General features: G+C 48.0%; 1 protein-coding gene across 1 annotated transcript in view; it reads left to right on the top strand.

The window, feature by feature from the left end:
- Positions 1-22077, top strand: part of COL25A1 (collagen type XXV alpha 1 chain) — a 652723-nt gene that overhangs the window by 509675 nt on the left and 120971 nt on the right. The window lies entirely within an intron of this gene.

Raw genomic sequence — 22077 nt, 5'->3', positions numbered from 1 at the left:
TGACTAACAAATGTGTACCTCACAATCATTACAGAACTGGGAACCTGTGAGGAGTGCTTGTTTGAATGCGCATAGGCATACATAGAAGAAAAACCTTCTTACCTAAGTTACCTAATAGGCCGATAGGTGAATATCGGTCGCTATGGAGCCATGCAGCCACTGACCTCCAATTAACTTGGATGAGTTAGGTATTAAGTGAATACAAAAACATAAAGCATCACAAATAGATCAACAGTGGGTGGAGCACACAGACTGATAATCATCACCAGACACAAAAAAAAGGTGTACCACAAATCCCTGCCTCATTCCTCACTAAACCATAAACCACTTGAATATATTCCTGCACACACCTCACTGCCGCTCAGTTCCATGAACACAAGCCATTAATGATATCAACAAAGGCCTGAGTTTAGTCTTCAGATGCCAGAGGTCGAGGGCTCCGCAGGACTGTGACACGCTACCTGGCAACCATGCGCTATAGAAGCAGTGCGCGACTGTAATTGCCCTTCTCTAAAACCTGCTTGGGGCGGTGACAGGATGGAGCCACTCAGTCTCCCTCGCATAGCCAAGATGTGTGGAGCCATGCAACTACCTTTTAGAAAGTTTGGGATTAGAATTGCGATGCACAAACTCGCTGAGATCTGGCCCGACTCACTCAAAATGGCCCCCAATGCTCACTAGCGCTCTTGGACAAATGTTGGAGCAGACATCCTGTTCCTGGTGCCTTTTTCCACTTTTTGATCAACAAAAGCCCTCAGTACATTCCCCGTGGGAACACTGCACCCGTCCTTATCTTGTGAGGGCTATTATGTTCTCCAGGTCTGCCAATACTTCACGTCGTCCTGCCATTTGGGGGAGGTGGGTACGATTAAAGGGGCAGTTCTCAGAAAAATCAATCCATGACCTGCTCCAGGAAGTCGCAGCCCAAATCAACGGATGGAAACGTACCTCCCACTATCGAGATTGCTTTGTCGTCCCCAGATTCTGCTTTCTCTCTCTGAAGCTCTGCCGGACTTTGGCGGTCAGTTTCTCCCTCCATTTCTTGACCAGTTCTTTGTACTTGTCCTCAGACCTTTTGCTACTTGTTGGGGTTCCCCTTTGTCTAGATCCCTGAGAGATTCCACATGGCTAGCTTTCATGTGTGGGTGGCCAGGTCCTGCAGGCACCCCCTAACCACCCTTTCACCCCTGTGTGATGGGACTGCCAATAGGCCAAAGCTCACAAGGAACATTCCTCAAATGCTTTTACAACCGCGTCCGTCTCTGACATTGTGCACTTTCCTGTTATGGGCGACACACCACGATGCAAGTGATGCCTCCCTGGGAGTTGGGCACACCTTTGGATACCGGGCACCCACTAAGTTGTGGCTAGCAAACCTCCACCTCTTGCACAGCGCATCCACGTTACTTACTAATGACCACCACGTGGGCTAAACAAAGGACTCATTGATGATTATGTGGCGTGGGGTGTGACAGTCTGTCAGAAGGGGTTCTGCCATGTAACCATTGTCCTGTGGCTAACCTTGCCAGGGTCTATCACTTTGGAACACCTGATCTGTTTAACCATGTGGGGGTGGGGAACACCCCAGGTAGATGTTCGGCAGCGAGTACCCTTGGTCCTCTGGGTATGTGCATTTCAATCTCCCGCCAACATTCCATTGCTCACTCAATTCAATATCAAAGACACTCTAGATTATTTTAGCTGCTAAACATATTGTAAAAAATAGTGGGAATCAATGTGAAACTTAAATGAAATTCAAAAGACCCCAAAGAAAAGCAATTTGAAACAGGAATCCGTGAAATTCTTCAAACTTTACAATGTAGACCCCGCCCTTCAAATTAACAAGGTATTTAAATAATATTGTGAAGTGGCCAGAAATAAAACCAGTCTTTTCTTTTTCTTTATGGTCTAAAGACGATCATGAGGGGTCAGGTTCCACAATATTATACTTTTACGGTGCAGTACACAAATTCTGTGGTCATCTGGTTCCACCATTCAGATCACAGAGGCTGGCATGCCCAGACACCCACATTAACCAGCCTGTTTTGGTTTTATACTGAAATAGTGTTCTGGGAGACACAAATGTCCCTTTTGGAAATCTGTGGAGGATTTTATTCTTGGCCTAGAGTGTTGTCTACGCTTGCTGTCCTCCAGAAACTGGGTGCCACCAAAGAGATTTAAAAGCCTGGATCACATAGTAATTTGCCATTAGTTCAGAAACTTTCTGTTAAGGCACTAAATAATGTCTAAACGAAAGCTGCTTATGTTTTCTTTTAAATATCTAAGGATCTTTGTTGAAAGGTACAATAATGCGTGCACGCTTTCTATAAAGCGCACATCTAGATTTTCACTCTACCCTATAAATTATTGTTGCATGTTTGGTCCCATTCTTGTACCTCAACTAAGCAATGTGGACGCAGCAGGTTGTATCCATCCCATGGCTTTCTTGCCACAGAGCTGCTGATTGGTCACCAGCAAGAGAGACCTCGCCAAGAGCGGCATTGCTTCCTATCAGTCGCCCCTTGCGGTGCTACCATTCTACGAAGGTTCCTTTTGACTGCCACATCGGTGGATTCACGTTTATTACTTGTACTTTTTTGCATTGATAGACATACAGAAAATATTTAATTTTCATTAAGGATCAAGGCATTGAATTAAAATTAGGCCTTGGATGTATTTGTTCGTAAACCAGGCTGCAGGCAAGTGGTTTGTTTCCAATTCCCTGAAATGAGAATTCATTTGTCGACAAGATGATATTTGGTTCTCAGACTTACGCCCACAAAAAAGGTAGACGCAGGCAAATTCTTCCCACGCAGTCAAACTAAATCCTCATCTGAGCAGTCGACAAATACAGAAGTGCCCAGGTGGAACCGTCGACTGCTGTAACTGCTCACTCGCTAGCAGAGGAATCCTTTGGGGTTGCCGCTCCCCAATGCTGAGCTCATCCGAAGCACATTCTTGCCCGCTGTTGTTCTTGATTATTTTCGATCTTTTGTCTAAGGCAGGCTCAATACCTCCCAGAGCGACCGGCCCTCCCTGCACTCCATCCACTTACCTCATGCGGTCCTTCTTCTGCAGGGTGGTCCACACCAAGAGAAGGTGCCTGCCAGCTCGTACTCTGAGAAGGACAGACCCAATGAATTTCAGGGGCTTTCTGTTCCTCGTCTCCTCTGTTGCTCTCTGAGGCTGCTAGTGGTGGTGGCCAGCAACCAATCACTCACAAATGAAGCCAAACGCAAGTAATTGCCTCAAACAAGAAGCCTACATGAAATCTGTTCCTAGAAAGGCCATCAAATCCAAGATGCATTTCACCTTCACCAACAGAGCTGACCAAGGGACAGGCCCCCCTAGAGGAGATTACGCTCTTTAACATTTTGGCACATTCCTCTTGGATGTCCACTCACAGGCAACTATATTGCAGCCAAATGTGTGATCTTTGTGTAAGTCCACTGTCGCTTGACTGAACAAAAGCAAAGATCAACATTACACTCAGCTTTGCGGGGTTAGAATGGCAACTGGGGAAAGAAATGGGGCGTACCACCTAGGAGCTGTGGAACACATATTTATTTATCAGGATTTTTTGTGAGGTGCCAAAAAACAAAAAACAGCGCAGCGGTTTTATAGCACCTTCTAATTCAAAGCAGTGCTTGTTTGTAACTGGGATCATTATTCTGCGGATTTATGGAGCACTCGAGTAGGTAAGGTCCTGGGAAAAATAAATGAAGAGGCTGAAGATTAAATACCAAATGAAACAAGGGGGCAACAGGACTGTGCTTTTGCTCCCAAATTCTCTCGCATGGCAGTTTTTTGTCTTTCTTCCTCAAATCCCACCCTTCCTTCTTCCTTCGCCGTTTTCCCTACAGGAACTATGCGTTACGGAACCTGGCTCGCCAGAAAGAGGCCACAAGCCCGGTAAGGGGTTGATCAATTGAGAATATCATTGAGGGCAACAGTGGAGACAGCCATGAATAGCTCAGAATGCACTGTGGCCTGTTGGCAGGAGATGAAGGGCAAGGGGGCACAAACCTTTACACAGGGAATGCGCAGGAGCTTGCGTTTTACAAATCACGCCGCAAAGCGGTAATGCAAAAAGAGGAAACCTGCAAGCCAGGGTGCATGGTAAGACTGAGGGTCACAAATCAGAGGGATCAGTGGGCAAGGAATGGGTGTCACTCAAAGGGCATGGTAGCAGGCAGAGGCATCTGGATCTGCTGTGGAAATGGAGAGGCAGCGGGATCTGCTGTGGAAATAGTGAGGCAGCAGGATCTAACTGGTCAGGCAGCAGGATCTGCTGTGGAAATGATGAGGCAGTGGGATCTGCTGTGGAAATAGTGAGGCAGCAGGATCTGCTGTGAAAATAGTGAGGCAACTGGATATGCTGTGGACATGGAGAGGCAGTGGGATCTGCTGTGGAATAGTGAGGCAGCAGGATCTGCTTTGGAAATGATGAGGCAGCAGCATTTAAATGGTGAGGCAGCAGGATCTGCTGTGGAAATAGTGAGGCAGCAGGATATGCTGTGGAAATAGTGAGGCGGCAGGCTCTGCTGTGGAACTGTTGAAGCAGCAGGATCTGCTGTGGAAATGGTAAGGCCTCAGGATCTGCTGTGAAAATGGCGAGGCAGCGAGATCTGTGGAAATGGTGAGGCAGCAGGATCTGCTGTGGAAATGGTGAGGCAGCGGTATCTGCTGTGGACATGGAGATGCAGCGGGAACTGCTGTGGAAATAGTGAGGCAGCAGGATCTGCTGTGGAAATGATGAGGCCACAGGATCTAAATGGTGAGGCAGCAGGATCTGCTGTGGCAATGATGAGGCAGTGGGATCTGCTGTTGAAATAGTGTGGCAGCAGGATCTGCTGTGGAAATAGTGAGGCAGCTGGATCTGCTGTGGACATGTAGAGGCAGTGGGATCTGCTGTGAAATAGTGAGGCATCAGGATCTGCTGTGGAAATGATGAGGCAGCAGCATCTAAATGGTGAGGCAGCAGGATCTGCTGTGGAAATAGTTAGGCAGCAGGATCTGCTGTGGAAATTATGAGGTAGCAGGATCTAAATGGTGAGGCAGCAGGATCTGCTGTGGAAATAGTGAGGCAGCAGGATATGCTGTGGAAATAGTGAGGCGCAGGCTCTGCTGTGGAACTGTTGAAGCAGCAGGATCTGCTGTGGAAATGGTAAGGCCTCAGTATCTGCTGTGAAAATGGCGAGGCAGCGATATCTGTGGAAATGGTGAGGCAGTAGGTTCTGCTGTGGAAATGGTGAGGCAGCGGTATCTGCTGTGGAAACGGTGAGGCAGCAAGATCTGCTGTGCAAATGGTGAGGCAGCAGGATCTGCTGTGGAAATGGTGAGGCAGTGATATCAGCTGTGGAAATTGTGAGGAAGTGAGATCTGCTGTGGAAATGGTGAGGCTGTGACATATGCTGTGCAAATGGTGAGGCAGCAGGATCTGCAGTGGAAATGGTGGAGATTTTCTTCATTTCTATAGTCAGGATAGAGTCATTTTGGGTCTACAGAGAGATTGAATAAGACACAGACACTGTAAAAGATTTATTGCAAGCCACTGACGGTTCTTTCTGGACCTTGAATTTCTTTATGGACCATTGGAGATAACTCAGAAGATCTTTGGATTCCCCTTAAGGGGGGAGGGTCTTGGAGAGTAGACTCACACAGATATTGTGGTAAATAATGGGCAGTTGTACCATGGAGTCATTTCTAGTCTAGAGGCTATGGAAAGGAAGAAAAGGCCAAGGGTAACGGAGGGTGAGTTAGGGGTCTCATATGGGTGGGGTGGAAGGTTTCCGACTTTCCGGGAGGTTTCTAAAGCCGTGGGCCAAGCTAAACCCAGGACAGGGGGTAGACTTTATGATGTGGTACTGGGGAGGGGTGTGGGCAGGGATGCAATAACAGTGCAGTGTGGCGGTCATCAGACTGGGGCTCCAGCAGTCTAGAACACACCAGTCCTCCACATCCCCAGACCAGGCCTCCCAACCAACCTCCCCTTCCACATTACGTTGTGTCACTTGAAAACCCAACCCTACCAGACAAAAAGTGCACATGTAGTGTACACTCTTGCTCCCTCAGAGTTTGCTTCCCATGCACATACTGCGTTGCGGGGGGAATCGCTGCATCAAACCTGCCCCATGACCTTGAGCCACGCTGCTGGTGCTCCCGCCCCCTCTTTGCTTTAACAATTGCATACGCTTTCTGGTGATTTGGGCTAATTGTTGTAACTTTGTATTATATTTGAGGGTGTGTGCATATAAGCTAACATGTTCCAGGTCATTTGGGAAACGCACTTCGTGTCCTTGATTTTTTTGTCCCTTTTGGGACTTCTCATTTTGCTTTTTACATTATAAATTTGGGACTACGAGTCCCAGAAAGCACAGCAAATACAGGACCGTATGTGGTTCTCCCGGGTGACGGGTCTTGTTGGCATGCCGATCTGTACCCAGCGGGGAAGCTTGATCGCTTGTGTTGGGAGAAGGGCCTATGTCTCCTTGTCCAATGTGCCCCGGCTCACCTTCAGTGGGCTCAGGCTGCACGGGTACCCGCTCCTCCGCATCTTCTCCGCTGCGGTTTTGCTGACACTCGAGTAGGCCCCCAACAAGCCTCTGGTGAGCTCTGAAGTGATGTGGGACGGTGCACCTCCACCTCCCCAATACAGAACTCCAGTGCCCATGCACGCTAGGTGTTCTTTTCATGCCAGAAGTGTGGGAGAGTGGCATGCGACGCCTGGCTGCATGAGGGCCTCCTCCTTGTCGCTCCCCTAGCATGCTGCCCTATGTTATCTGGTTAGTGGGGAGAGCGGGAAAATGCAAGATAGCTTTGCTGCTCGGCTGATGCACGCGGTTCTAATGTACCCAGGTATTTTGTGCAAATCTGTTTCTAGGTGGTGAGTGTCGGGGGCAGAAAGGCATTTGTGTCCATATGGAGGACTTGTGTGCCCATGATGCTAGGATGAATTGGCCAGGGCAGGACTATTCGTTGGCGGTAGAGTTGTTTGATCGGGACATTGGCAATTTGTGATTCAGGGTGGGCGAATTGGCCGAATTTCGTACTGGAAGGAGAATGGCAGTTTGGGAGAATCAAAAAAGGTGCCAAAAAAACGAGTTCCACCAGAAACCGCCAAATTGGTGGGAATTTCGCTCTACCGGCATGTCCGAATTATGGGCAAAATCCACCAATTCCACTTTGCCAGTAAATATTTCACTGACACCAACTAAGCACTGGGATTTCTCACCGGCTGAGGATTTAAGGGACAGAGGGGTATTCATGACCACCATGGCACCGCCTGGCTGGCGTTCAACCACGTTTAGAGGTAACCAGTGACTTCTGCTGGGGCTAGGACCAAAGTTGACCGCAGTGGGTGATAGACGTCCCTGTGTATTTTGAGAGAGGTCGCACGAAGACCAACTATTTGATAAAGGGTTTGTCACTGGTACAGGTTTGAGCCCAATAGCTTGGCTGCTGATCCGAATGAAGAAGTTGCACACAGGGGCTAGTATTATAGTTGGGTCTGAACAGATCTGATTTTCTACACAGTATGACAGACATGCTTCTGCAGAAAGCAATGCAAACTTTGTGCCATGCTCTCAAAGGGGCTTACACTCAAACTGCATTGCACATAATGAGCCTCACGGTGTGTGGGACCAGCCCACTCAACACGCAGGTCCCTCTGTTCGCAAATGGGATGTGCACGTTGGTAGGAGCAGTGGCGTGGTCAGCCTCTTTTGGCTGGGGTGGCCCAAGTGGGGCACTGACTTTTGCATGGGTGGCATATGAAGTAGGAGCGCGCACACATATAATGATCATAGTTGAGGATAATGGGGTGGCACCTGGGGTGGCCAATCAAATTGCAGGGCCAGCACGTGCCCCCCATGCCACTCCCTGGACACGCCACTGGGCAGGAGGGGTCCATGCAGCTGAAGGGGTGGGTGGCTTTCCATGCCTATAATAAAAGCGGCCATAAACTATTTTAATAGGTGGCTGAAGGGGGAATTTGCTGGTAAAGAGCAGTCGCGCTTCATCTAAACATTGTCTTTAGTCTTCAGAAAAGTCAGGTCACAAAGACAGTTCAGAGAAACCCAGGGGAGCCCTGGAGTAGGACCAATCTCTGGACACTTCTAGGGCTGGGCCACTTGTAGCCCTGGCCCACTTAAAACTCTGGATCTAAGGTAGCAGGTGCAAATCAGACATGCTCACGGGCATCCCCCTATTTGCTCCAGTGCAAATCAGGCCACGTGGGAGTTGCATGCACCTAGTACAAATTGCTCAGGCACAAATGTCCTTTGTTAGGTTAGCCGCAGCAGTCTCATACTTTGTTTCCCTCCAATTTGCAGACCTATCGAGCGCATTAAAGCTGGGTGGCAGCCAGGGTCAGACTGGGCCATACAGTTGTCTCAAGCACCAATGAAAAAGTGGCCCACACTTGCAAATGGCAATTCATTCCTTTTGTGACACTGTTTGAACCGTTACCAAGGGGGAGTTTATTGATAAAGTGTGGTGCAAATTGTGCATTTTAAAAAGAATGTATTCAGCAATACTGGTCTAAACTACTAACCGCAGAGTGAATTAACTCATCAAAATGGCCCAAATTGACCAAAAAGGTGGCCGACTTTGACCCAAAAAACTGGCCCACACCAACATCTTGTGTTTTTGGTTCGCCCCTGGGCCTATTGCCCTCTAGGCCAGTCCAAATCTGGTGGCAGTGGAGTAATTTGTTGAAAATGTTGGCAGGTGGACATATCATCTAAAGGAAAGTGGCCGCTGGCAAATGGGGGGAACAAAATGGGGTGCCACGAAAGTTGGGGCGGGAAGACAAATCCCTTGTCCCACCCCCCTCCCCCCTACCCCCTAAAATTAGGCCCACGCTCGGTGGAAAACACTTTTTAATCGGCCCAACAGCTTTCTAGATGCGGCATCGTGTGCATCCTGTTCCCACGGTCCTGCACCACACACTCGCAGGGGGGGGACACATGTTGCCGTAGAACAGACTCGCTTTATCCGGACACATGGCCGCTTGAGACACACAAACCAGATAACCGGGTTAAGCAATTGAGCACTCCTGTATCTGCCCGCGGAAAGGAACACGCCATAAATTGAAAAAGGTTCTCAGGAAGCAAATGATTTTGATGAAAGAGCCTGAGAAGATGTCTGGAGCAGGAGAAAGAAACCTTTGCCCAAACCCCACTTAACAGTGACAAACTGCCTCCTCGTGGAAGCGCGCCCACCGAAATGGATGCGCCATCTGTCTCCCGGCGGAGGCCCGAGCCTCATAACTCCCAATGAATGTCAGCGCCGGCCCCAGAAAACGAAATTTGTTGTTTGCTTAGAACAATATAATTTCAATTAACAAGGCTTACATTTCAATAATTGCGCCTGAAACGTAACCAAACATCTATTTCTTGTCAGCGCGCTGTCGGATTTCCTGAGATGGCGGCCTTGCTTGGCAGCCCAGGGATCGGGTTGTGAGTTTCTGGAAAAGACCTACCCTCTTCATTCAAAAGTGGCCACAGGCGCAGCCATGTTTTATTGATGGTTTTCCCAAGCAGCAATAATCGCTGTAATGTTCTGTGAGTTACCTAAATACGCGTATCCGAAATGGAAGAAACTATTTTAAAAAAACACCAGTATAAAGTAATGAGCCAACACTAGCACAAAGGGGAAACGGGCACAGTCAAGAGATATACCTCATTCGTCTTTTGTGGTAACGTGGGCCGAAGGCAGGCTGAACTCTAAGAATGGTGTTAATGTGAAATAATAGCAACCCAAACAGCAAAGTATAACAGTCCAAAATAAAGCAATGCTCAAGCAAGGTTCTATATATATATTTATATATAATATATACTTTAATTAAACACACCATATGATATGCACTAACAAAATAGAAAACACTACAAAAGCCCACCCTTGTAGAAAGACACAGAGTATACAACACAGCAAGATGCTGCACTCTAGGTCTTGCAACGGGGAGAAAAGGCAATATAAACCACAATGTTCCAAAAGGATATGTTCTTTAGCTTCAAAAAGGGATTCATGTGACCTTGCCGATCTGTAGGGTTGAAAATTGGACAGAGGTGGCCAGTTATCATACAATAATACCTGTTATTGTGTCTTGGCGGTTTGACAATGGCGAGCCTGGCTTCTCAGTGCAGTTCAGGAGTTGGAGTTTGAGATGCGACAGTCGTGATCGTCCAGCATCAAGCATATGTCGAGGCGGGGTAGAACTGAGGAAGGCTCAAAGTATTACTGAAGCGAGGCAGAACATGGAGGTCACCAGGTCCGGTTTGGCGGTCAAGGAGCGACAGTGGCCGAGCTGGAGACGCGAGGCATATGTAAATCGGTTCAATGTGAGGGCTCAAAGGATCCAGTTCAGAGGTGACACTAGGCATCGTGGACTCGATCAACAAAGAGGCTGACGCTTCGAACAGCGGTTTCGAGTCGTGCAAGTGCAGCAGCACTTCATATTTCGTGCCGAGGCAACAGCGACTTCAGCTGGCGGGGTGCAGTGGTAAACTGTTTTGAATGGGCGGAACTGCTTTTTGATCTCTATTTGTCCCCTTTAGTCAGTGTGTGTGTTTTCTGAGGACCACTTCGTCATATTTCCTTACTGCCTTTACTCTCCTTCACTCCGAAACATTGTCTTTGTTCTTTCCCTTGCTTCCTTTTCCCGTTGTTCCCCATTTTGTTTCCCCAAAATGTTTTTTTAAAAAAAACAGATTTTCCTTTTATATTCCTAATTCCACTTGAAGTTCTTAATAGGCTGTGTGTGAAGTGTTCCAACAGTTTCCTTTACTTGGATTTTAATCCCAAAAGAAGAAAAAAATACATCATATAAAGCTATTCCCTTTTTCATTCCCACTTGTTTGTAAAATGAAAAAAATATTTCCATTTTGAACAAGAGTTCTTCGTGTTTAGTCACGTTCCTTTGTGCATCTGAAAAATCTGTGGAAAATCAATTTCTGGCACAAGAGTGTCACTCGTCGTTATTGTGTGTTAGTCCTTCCAAGAAAAAGGGAATTGAAATTAGGAATCAAGACAGGGATTTGGGTGAGGAAGATGGGGTTGATGTCTCGCGGGGTGAGGATATTGAGGTGGGGATCTTGTACAACAATATTATACCTCTTGTGGTTGTGGGCACTGAAGGTGCCAGGTGACCACCGCCAGAGCAGGTGTTACTTGAGGTGGTAGATCCATTTAGGAATGGCCACTAGTGTGATTCCTGCACAATGCCACAACAAGCTTTTATGTTTTAAAGGAGATGGGTATGGGTACTGCAGAGTTGTCTGGGTGCATCCAGAAGAGCTGAGGGTGCAGGGAGTGGTGCAAGAAGGGGCGGAAGAGCAAAAGGTGGAGTAAACAGAATGTGTCATCCATCAGATATTTCAGGGGGAGGAGGAAGCTGTGATACTTGGGACTGTACCTGCTGTTGCAGAGGGGCAGTGCAAGCATGGGCGTCCCTTGTCAACTATCACGTAGGACAGGGAACCTCCCAGGCCCAGGCAGTGCCTACCTCATCATAGATCAGCGAGCAGTTAAGTCTACTCGAGGGGAAGACGCTTGTTTGCAATATGTCCTCCTCCTCTCCCCCGCTGCCCTCCTGACTTAATCTGTATCTGCACTGGCTACCTGGCCACCCTCTGTTCTCGGGCCCAGGTCCCACCCCCGCCAGTCATACACTCCAGCACTGCCTGCCGGCAACCACTGCACTCGGGGACTGTTTCTGTATCCCTACAGTCCCACCACCAGCACTTGACACCTGATGTCTGCACTTACCTTTGCACTTTGTACTTGCCACCTTGTCTGTTACTTTACAATTGTCATTATTAAATGCCCAGGTACTGCACTGTCCCTTCCCCCTTTACCCTGCACTTTCCCCATTCCCCATCCCATACACTTGTGCGATCTGAATGCACTTGGCCTAGTAGGATCGCTGTCTGTCCTCCCTTTGTTCCCCCTCCCTTGCCTCGTTGTGCCTTCAAACACTTGTGTATAGGCACATTATAAATGCCATGTCATATCATATCATGTTACTGTCATATGCATTTGATGCAACACAAAAGTGAACTGGGGTACACCAAAGCGTTTTTGCTTTGTGGGGACCACTCTTTTGCACAACCACATGAAATGGAAGCATGACCTGACTCATCCTGCATGGAGGCCAGCTACCTGTTCCTCATTTGCTACCACATCCACCAGTAGTGGGGATAGTAGTATGGACACACTTGCCCGCTGCTGGTCCCGAACACAGCTGCACATGCACCCGCCTATCCCCCACTTTCTGAACTGGTTCAGAAACCTCGGCCCACCCTGCATATTGTGCCAGCAGCATCATTTACCAGCAGAGCCCTGTCACCACCACCACTGGAGGTGATTGTTGATAGGAACCAAATGAAATGTCATGCTGTTATGCGCTGCTTGTATTGCCAGATGACAATCAGTTGGGGGAGCTGATTGATCAGGCGTTGCAGGGTGCCCTGGAGGAACACATTTCCCCCGGGTCCATGCTAACCTCTTGCAGGTGACTGACTAAGCATCGGGCTTAGTTGTATCACTGTATGCAGAGTTGCCAAGGGATTGAAACTAGTGGAGCTAGTCCAGACTGGAAGGACATGTATGGAGGAAATGTTAACCCAGAGGGTTGCAACCTGCAAACTGAAGTTGCTGGGTGCTGCCACCAAATCCTCAGATGGCAGAAATCCAACAAATGATAGGCCACCTGCTCTCTGTGCTCTCATGAGAGGTAGGGAATGGAGCAGGCCAGAATGTTTTACTTTTGCTACTCTTGTTTCACACGAAGAACTGGAAAATGTTACCACGAGGACTAGTGTGTGTCCGGCTGAAAGTGGATCTCTGAACTGCTGTGGCTGTAAAATAGTGAATTAATGCTCATGGTTTCTAAAACGAATCTGTCAGCCCCATTGGACCCCATAGCAATGGCACACCAGCCGCGTGTTCTGGGGTGACAGTCAGACTAGGGGCAGAAAGGTGACTGGCTACTATTGACGAGAGGGCAGCAGTGGTGGTCTTCTGTGCTCATGCCAGCTCTGTACACCTTGTCTGATCCTATGGTACCACAAAAGGTGTGGTACCCATCTTGGTGGTTATTGTTCTTTTTCTTGTGCTTGGAACAGCTTCTACACATTGGATCATTAGTTTCCAAAATCCTATGTTGTGGGGGTCCTCACCTCACATGGTTGCCAGACTTATCTTCACTGTCACCATCAGTGGATGGGGTGGATGCGGGGGAGACAGGAATATTCTGGAACCGTCACTTTTGCACTTTTTCCTCCCAGTTCATCAATAGAAGCAATCTGCACCTCCTCTCCTACCTCTGTCTGGAGACACTGGGGTGAACATACTGTGCATGCTACTCTCCTCCTGGCACCTACTTACATGTGTTCTGGACATGTTAGCACATAGAAAAAGAGAACTTCACAGCCACATGAAGATGGCAGATTCCAAACTTAGTTACAACCATTACATATAATCTCCTCCTATAATCGTGCCATGACACCCCTTGGGGTGACGTGTGCTCTACAAAACATCTATACTTACATTCTTACAAGACCATTTCTCTGCAACCGATAATAACTAGTATTTGCTCACTAAAAGATAGTACAGTCTCTTATGGCAACTGAATGCACTCACCCCCTGCCTACCCAGGAATATGACTGCTTCTCTGCAACTAGTATTTGGTATGGCCATTAAAATACAATGGGCCTCATTATACGGTAGGCGGTAACCATGGCGCTATTAGCACCATGGTTGCCGCTGGTATTTTACCGTGTCCGCCTTGGTGGATGGCAGAATTACCGCCCTACTCCAAGGTGAGCGGGGGCGGTAATTCCCCATTCACCAAGGCACTTCCCCATTCCCATTTTTGCCCCGATAGGGCATAATGGGAATGGGGAAGGCGCTAATTACGGTACCGCAAATTGCGGTACCGTAATTAGCTCCAAGATCCCTTTGCGGCACCCTACTTTAACGGCTGGCAAAACCAGCCGTTAAGGTCGGGTCCCGCAAAGGGAACTCGTAGTAAGGCGGTAAGGGTTTACCGGTACCGGTGCCCTTACCGGTACCGGTAAACCCTTACTGCCTAACGTGTAATGAGGCCCAAAGTACTCAGTTACAGACACTACTTCTAATCTCGGCTGCCTACCAAGTATTATGAAACTTTGGTCTGCAAGTGCTCACCAGTATTTGATAATCTTGCCACTCAGATATGGCTCAATCACTTACAGCCACTGAATGTAATTAAATTCCTGACTGCTCCCAAGCAATGTTTCAGTGTTCTTCACCTCACACTGACAGGAAGTGTCACATGCATTTATTGCATGCAAGCTGGACTGGGCACTGGGACGCAGAGAGTAATGGAGTTACAAACACATGGCTTATGTCTCTCAATGAAATCCTATTTGATTTCCCTACCTATCCCTCAACTATATCCTATTTCAGTGTTCTACCCATCCCTCAACTAAAGCCAATGTTAATGTCCTACCTCTACCTCAACTCATTTCAATTCATTTTCCAACTCATCCTCATCTAAAACCTAATCGCTAACCTGCTCTGGTAACCTCCTGCTTCACTCTGTGCCTAACTAGACCGATCTCCAAAGCAAGCCACACCTGCTCTGTTTTACCAGTTTAGCCCAAAACACTGAAATCCTTTCACCGAACAGCGGGTAATATTCAGAACAACTCGATTCGCCAAAATGTGCAATGCTCAGGTTTTTTGCATATGACCGATAAGTATAGCTCCTGTTTAGTAATTTGATACATCTTTTATGGTCAATTAAAATAATAAGGCAACCCCCAAAGAACTTCCTTATGAAGCAGTCGAGACACATTAATCTGTGGTGGGAATGATTCTTATTATGTTTCAATAAAGGAGGCCTGGAAGGGTGTCATGACAGATGCCTGCAGTACATTGCTTTCATGAATATTCACACACCAAATAACACAATGCGACTCCAATTTAACCTCATTGGTTGCTACTAGTAAATTTTGGACCTATCGACTGCCCCCATGGTGTAGACATGTAATCACCACCTAAAGGACAAATCACCTGTGTACCCCTAGAACCATGTCTGGAAACTCTTGAGCCTGGGCGTCGGCCAATAAATCAAGGATACGCCAGGAGAAAAGAAAATTAGGTGGACACATATTGCTCCCTGCAGCATGCCACAAAGGCTGCGCGCACCTCCACACATGCGCGCTTCGAGAATTTATGAAGTGACGCTCAGGGATCACCGGCCTAGACTAGGCAATCCGATGAGCATGCACCGCTTTCTGCCCCGTGCATGTTATGTCCGTTCACGTTGCGGGAGCATGAGAACCTGACTTCCTGGTCACAGTCGAGCGTGATGACTCACACACTTCTCTGAGGGTTCTATAGCTTGGAGTCCTATTTGTGGGCCACTATGTGCGACACACAATATGCGTGGATTCTGAAAGGCAAGCTTCTTTGTGGGCAGCTATGGATAGACTGGGAATTTCTTTCCTCTGTTGCAATTCATGCTCAAGTCTGAAATAAAACTGGTCCACATTGTTACATTAACTAGTCTACAATTTGGTCGACTAAAATGGAACAATTTATTTTTCTATGGTGGAACCACCAATTTCCACCTCCCTGCCCACTTCCACCCACCACCTGAACACCTGCCCCAATTACCTGCATCTGCCTCATCCTTCGCGCAGATGACAAAAATACTCCCTGTTCCCGCGCTTCCCCATTGTGGCAGTGGCTGCCACAGAATTGGAGAAGGGACTACATGTAGTTTCCTTCTCCCTTCCCACGTTGTGGCCATTTTGTTGTGGTGAAATGGGGCGACCACTTAAAGAAAACATTAGCACCCAGGAAAGCATGGCATGCTGCTAAAAGCCATATTCCCCTCTGTAGGAGGGCATTAACGATCGGACAATGGCCGTGCCCACATTCGTTCTGTCCATGGGCCATTGTTATGCACTCCCACATAGGGGTATATTGCTTAAATGTTACCAACGAGCAATTTGTGGATGTGCAGTCAAGGCCTCACTAGCCACGAGAGAACTGAAATTCCAGCATCAGGGACATGCCCGGCCGGTCCCATGGTTATGCCGTGGCCCCATGAACGAAATTGGCCTTCTATGTCGAGGTGCACCACTCAGCCATATCTTTCTGTGAGCCCCACCTCTCAGTTAGTGAGAGGTGGGGCTTGGGTTAAAATTACTTGTGGGGGACCCTTCCACGTTCTCTCTCATGGCCTTTGTTAACCCTCTTTATCCACTCTGTGCCCCCAACCACATGATGCGCCCCTTTGCATCACTGTATGAATCTCTGGTCCAAGTCCAACCTAAGCAACGCTGCCCTCGCTCTCCACCAAGTCCAGCATTTAATCCCTTCACTCATTCTGGGACCCTTTCACCGTCTCTATTCCCACCTCACCCATCCTATTCCTGTTCCCCCACCCCACTTCATCTGTGCCCCTTACCCCTCACTACTCGCCCTCTTTGGCCACACATGTTCCCCTTTGTTTATTCAATGCTCCCTTCACCCGGTATGTACACTCATAAGCAAGTCTCTGCTCATATATTCAATGCCCACATCATACCATCACCCACCGCGTGCTGGCACCCATTATACACCACGGTACCTTTCTCTCTTTCTCGACCTTTCATTGGTATGAAATAACATTAGCCACTATCCCCTGCAATTGCCCAGAATTCCTAAACTGGCCAGGCTAGTTGATGAACCATGCTTTGCTCGCAGATTGCATCTTGCTTTTCCTTGCAGCTGAACATGTGCTTTAAGTCAGTTTCACTTCCCTCACTCTGACCTCAGTGACCTCTCGATGAGACAGCCGAGCTGCTAATGTCTGCCAATACTCTGCATTTGCTATGATTAAATAAACAGACCTGGCTGTGGCCTCGTTTAAGACCCTTTCCGTGTTCTGGGCTAAGGGGAGGAGCACACCCCTGTAGCCTTATCGGCGTTGAGGCTATGCCCCTGTGGCCGGCAGACAGATGTTTCTGGCGAGGAATATCAATAACAAGTTGTTGGTCTCCACTGCTTCCCATGTGGCAGGGTGCCACCAATGCATCCACATAGACCACACCCTCAAGTGAACAAGGACCAAGGCTGACGGGACCATGGCAGATTCGCAGGAGACAGTACCACTGTGCGCCGTTACAGAGAATGTGACGAGGTAGAGCAGACCCAGTGTGAAGGTCACACGAGAATGCCCTGTTCCACCATGTGGGCCATATTGAACCACTATAGCCTTTGTTTGAAATTGCAGTGCTCAATATTTCTGTTCCAAGCACTCCAGTGCCAAAGTCAATAGTCCTGTCTCATCCAGATGCCGCAACTGCGGCAAATAAATAGGGAACACACAGCAAGCATGCAAGGAATCGTCGCAAGAGCCTGCCGCTCAAGAGATAGACGCGCTTGATCCCATTCTGTCAGCATTGTCCTTAGTAGGGGGTTCTTCCAAGCCTGCATAAGCAGCATCTGCGCCTATCGCTTCAATTCACCGGGGTGCCCCCCGCTTCCCGGCGGGACTTTCTATTCTCATCATGCCATATGGATTCTCCAGAGGGGTTCTTCCAACAGGCGGTCCCGCTAAATGAGACTATAGCATGTATTTCATATGGATCGGGAGATGCGCACAGCATGTGAGAGTTAGTGCCAAGAAACACTTTCTTACTTGCAAGGAATTGTGGTGGGACCACTTTTCCGATTCCACCGGCATTTTGGAAATGCTTTGTATTATATTGTACTTGTCATTTGTATAGTGTCTTTTACCATTATTATAGTCTCAATGCACTGTTAGTGGGAACGCCCCCTCTGAGGACCAAAGTCGAGAATGTTGGAGGTCATGGAGTACGATTAGGATGTGTGTCTGCATTTAGCCAAGAAAGGCTTAGCAGGGCTGGCCAGGCTCCGATAAGAAGCAACGCATGCAGTCAGGCATGTGGATGGGTGCTGAGAGGAGTCGGGAGATGTCGTGAGTGCTAAAGACTCGCAATGTCTTCAGCGTGCCCCAATTTGTCATAGGTTGGGGCTGTATTCTGCTGCCAAAGGTGTTGGGGCGTGGTCTGGTGTAAGTATGCAGAGGATTATGTGAACAGCACAACCGAATGTTGTCATAGTCCTTGCTGTATACTGATGTGTGGATAGCCATGCCTACGGCCAGTGTTGCGTTATACGTACCTTGTCGAATTCGATGGTGGGCTATTGTTTGGGCTTCTTCTGTCAGTTCTTGCGGCTGCGATAAAATGGTTAGCAGTGAAACTCATAGAAATAACATTCGTTCCAGTGCATCGTACCGATTAAAACAGTTTCCCCAATATGTGCAGCCACATGTCTTCCCCCAGAAAAATATTGATGTATGATATCCTAGAGATGTGACCTATATCTGGAATGAGATTTAAGGATGACGGTTCATCCGATATTTGAAAGCTCTCCAGTGGGAAGCGGGCCAAATATGCTATGTGCCGAAAAGAAGTTCAGTTAGAACACCAAGTTGAGCCTCCACTTCATAAAATAAGTCATTTTTATTTTTGTAAGGACTTCACAACCAAATGACACAAGGGCCTGTCCATCAATATTCCATAAGTGTGTCTCTTTCAGTATTACTTGAAATATTGGAACCATTTTGAAATCGTTCTTGGATAGTACAATACATGCACTAACACAAGACTGATATTTTCTGGCCTCTTAAATCAAGATAATCATGTATGTTACTCATATGCCAATGATGTACAACCTGAAGTAATGTTCCTCTCCTCTTCCTATGCCAACCCCACTCTCCCATCTCACATCTCTTTTCTCCTCCTGTTATACTCGCTCTATCTGGCCAGGCTTGCAACTGTGAGGTCCTCTGGGACAGCAAAGTCAGACTAGAGCATTTCATCATTGCCAGTGCGTTGATGTTCAACCTTCTAAGCATCAGGAACATCCTCCCATGCTTCATCCACCCCTCTCGGTCCCACCCTGGCTCTCATTAGACCGAGACACTGCTCTGCGTTGCTCTCGGGACCCCTGCTCTTCCTTTGTGTACGCTCATCAACTATTCAACTTTGCCACATGCATCTTCTACACGCTACGTAGAACTTCTACCACCTTGGCGTACCTTCACCATGCTGCGTGGCATTCAGTGCAGAATCACTCACTTTTCAAATTTCTGCTCTTTTTTTATTTCAAATCAGTCTATCAGTCTATGGACTGCACCCCAGCTACCTCACTGAATCAATTTCTCTTCGGTCTCCTGCCCGTACTCGCTGCTCTCGAGCGCTGCGCGATCTCTCTGTCCCACCTCCACCCCTGTTCTGGATCCTGATTCCTCTCCTTCACCTCGCTGCCGCCCGGATGCTCTTCCGCCTGATATCAAGGCAGCCCAGTCCATGGATGTTTTCGAGGCCATGCTGAAACTCTTCCTGTAAGCCGGAGAAATCGCCCCTTCCTGCCCCTCACGCATAACTCTCTGTACAGTCATTATAGGATAGCATTTGGTCATTTAGTTATTGCTGGCTTCATGCCTTTCGTGCCTTTTTTAATCTTTTGTTTGCTTTATGTCACCACACCCTGGCCCTCTTCCACCATATCACTAACCTTATACAGTCATTAGCATGTAAAGGCAACCTGGCACGGGGCTGGCTCTGCGCCCTGCTTATACTACATGCAGAATTTCTGGTCGAAGTGTCAGCCCCCAAACCCCAACAAATACATTAGGATGTACTCCCCTTCATAGGATCAATCCACACACATGGCACAGAGGTGCCTATGTACTGTTTGGAGTCCATATAAGGTACGAAATTGACTCGACAGTGCCCCTAACAATGTGATGAAGACTTCATACTGGACTTCCAAAGCAAGGGTCAGCTAGTTTTGACCTCTGGATCAATAATCACTTTTACTAGAGCTCCCCTTCCTCGGGGCCTGGTCATTTACTGGTCAGTGTCTCGCGTGGGGGTGGGGGAGGCAGCAAAGACTTCATTAAAATGTTAATTTCACTGACCCCATTCCTCGCTGCGCCACATTCCTGCCTTACAGTTTTGCAATTCCTGTGGTCACGATTCTCTGTGATTAGTGTACGATTTAATTTCACAGCATTTGACTTCTGCACGCTGGGAAATGTCGTGCCCCTTGAATAATTCTCCTGCAGGGCCTTCGGATCATGTTTTGGCATGATTGCATGTCAAGATGGCTGTGTTCCAATCCTTGGTCTATTGTACTCTCTCTACCTGTTTGTAGAGGGGTCATGTGTTCCCAATTACGTTCACCTGTGCATCTGTCAAGTTGTTTCAGGGACCATGTGAGTGGTATGTGTCCCGCTTGATGGCATCAGCTGAGATGCCCCTATTGCCTCCTAAAATGATGTAGATTGAATCCTATCAAATATTGCTTGCTAAATGATTGAGCAGAGGAAGTGTGTGTGTGTGTGCGTGTGCGTGTGTGTTTGTGTGTCTGTCTGTCTCGGCACCCTTTGTTTAGTCACAGGGCCATTAGGGTAACCTGCATTTGGGGGAGGGGTCACCCTTTTGTAAATTAATGCCTGTTCAAGTTATGACTGATGAACCAATGGGACACTACACAGTGCTCCCAATATTTAGGTTCTTAAACATAGCGGCTCATTGCAAGTCCCCCAGTATCCCGCTGGTTATTCCGACGGGATACTGGGGGACTACCATACCATCTTCGCCGCCTGATATCCCGGTATTACTGGGGTGTTATGGGTGGCGGAGACGCCGGTAAATCACAATTCCCATGGTGTCCAACAGGACCCCCTGGGATGGGTATGCTGCAATCATTGCACCTCTAATACCGGTGCCGGTGATTGCAGCAATTGTCTGACGGTAGGGGCCCGAGCTACTGGCAGGTCAGGTCTGCCAGTAGATCACAGCCCCTATCGGCAGGCTTGTAGTTTGCCGGTCCGGAAACGTGCCGGTATACGTTATTACCGGCAAACGTAATGAGGTCCATAGTCTCTCCACTCCCTGGAAACCAGGTTTGATTTGGCAACAAGTAAAGGTTCGGTCCAGGAGAGCAGACGTGTCTGGTGATGATGCCACCATGGATGCATTTACTGAGATAGCCATAAGGTAGCAACAGATGACTTAAGAAGCATTTCGATTTAAGAGGCCCGAGTCTTAGCTACAGACCCCCAAAAGAATAGGCTCCTCACTGTCGGGATCTTATCACATGATGCCCTCCAACCCCTTGAAAGCACTGGATCGAGTTGATTCTGTTGTGCCGCCATTATGTCTCGCAAAGCATAGATGGTCTGCACCGGTCCTGAGGAATGCTGTGTGGCATTTAGCACAGGCAGGTCGAACTTCTTAGGTGTCTTGCCAACTGTGGCATTCTGTGATGTCCGAGTGTAGTGTTTCATCTGAATCCCTCTTCTAGTTGCGCTGCACTGAAAGTCGCCCACCTTCCGCCTCGACGACCCCTCCTCTCTAGATATGCACACCGCCCCAACGTTGGGGCCTTTCGTCCATTTCAATTGAAATGGGCCCCAACATATTGAGGGGCCCCTGTGACTCTGACAAAGAAAGCTTAATAGCACTTCTTAACTGGCAATTTAGGATTTGAGCTTCCCAGCTGGATGCTTTTCCTATTTTTGTGTGAAAATCAGTCCCTTGGCAACCTGCAGGCAATCACCTCCCTCAACCCCGTCCATTGCTTTATTCTAAGATTTTGCAACATAAAGAAGCCACTTTCCTTTTGCATTTTAAATCCATAATCTACACAGCATCAATGGATTTTGTTGTTAACATTTTCAGGCAGGTTTTCCAAGGTGTACGAAAGGATGTGGGTGAGCGCGTTCACGTGCTCGCAGACACACACACACACACACACATACACACACACACACCCACCCCCTTCTTTAGACGGTTCTACTGCTTCGATATTCATGTTAATGTTAAAGGTATTTGTACCGCACCGTCACCAACGGAATTGGTCCCTAGGCGCTCAGGCGGATCTGCAAACACACAAGGCGGGTTAGGGTTAGTGTGGTGAAGAGGGAGTAGGAAAGTGAGAAAGGTGATGTCCTGTTAGCCGCTTTAGTTCGGGTTTCACCGTGCGCTGAGCTTGGGT

The sequence above is a fragment of the Ambystoma mexicanum genome, chromosome 6q (assembly GCF_040938575.1).
Source record: "Ambystoma mexicanum isolate Mex_15411 chromosome 6q, UKY_AmexF1_1, whole genome shotgun sequence".
NCBI lineage: Eukaryota > Metazoa > Chordata > Amphibia > Caudata > Ambystomatidae > Ambystoma > Ambystoma mexicanum.
Note: the sequence above shows the minus strand (reverse complement) of the source record. Positions and strands in the feature narration are given on the sequence as shown.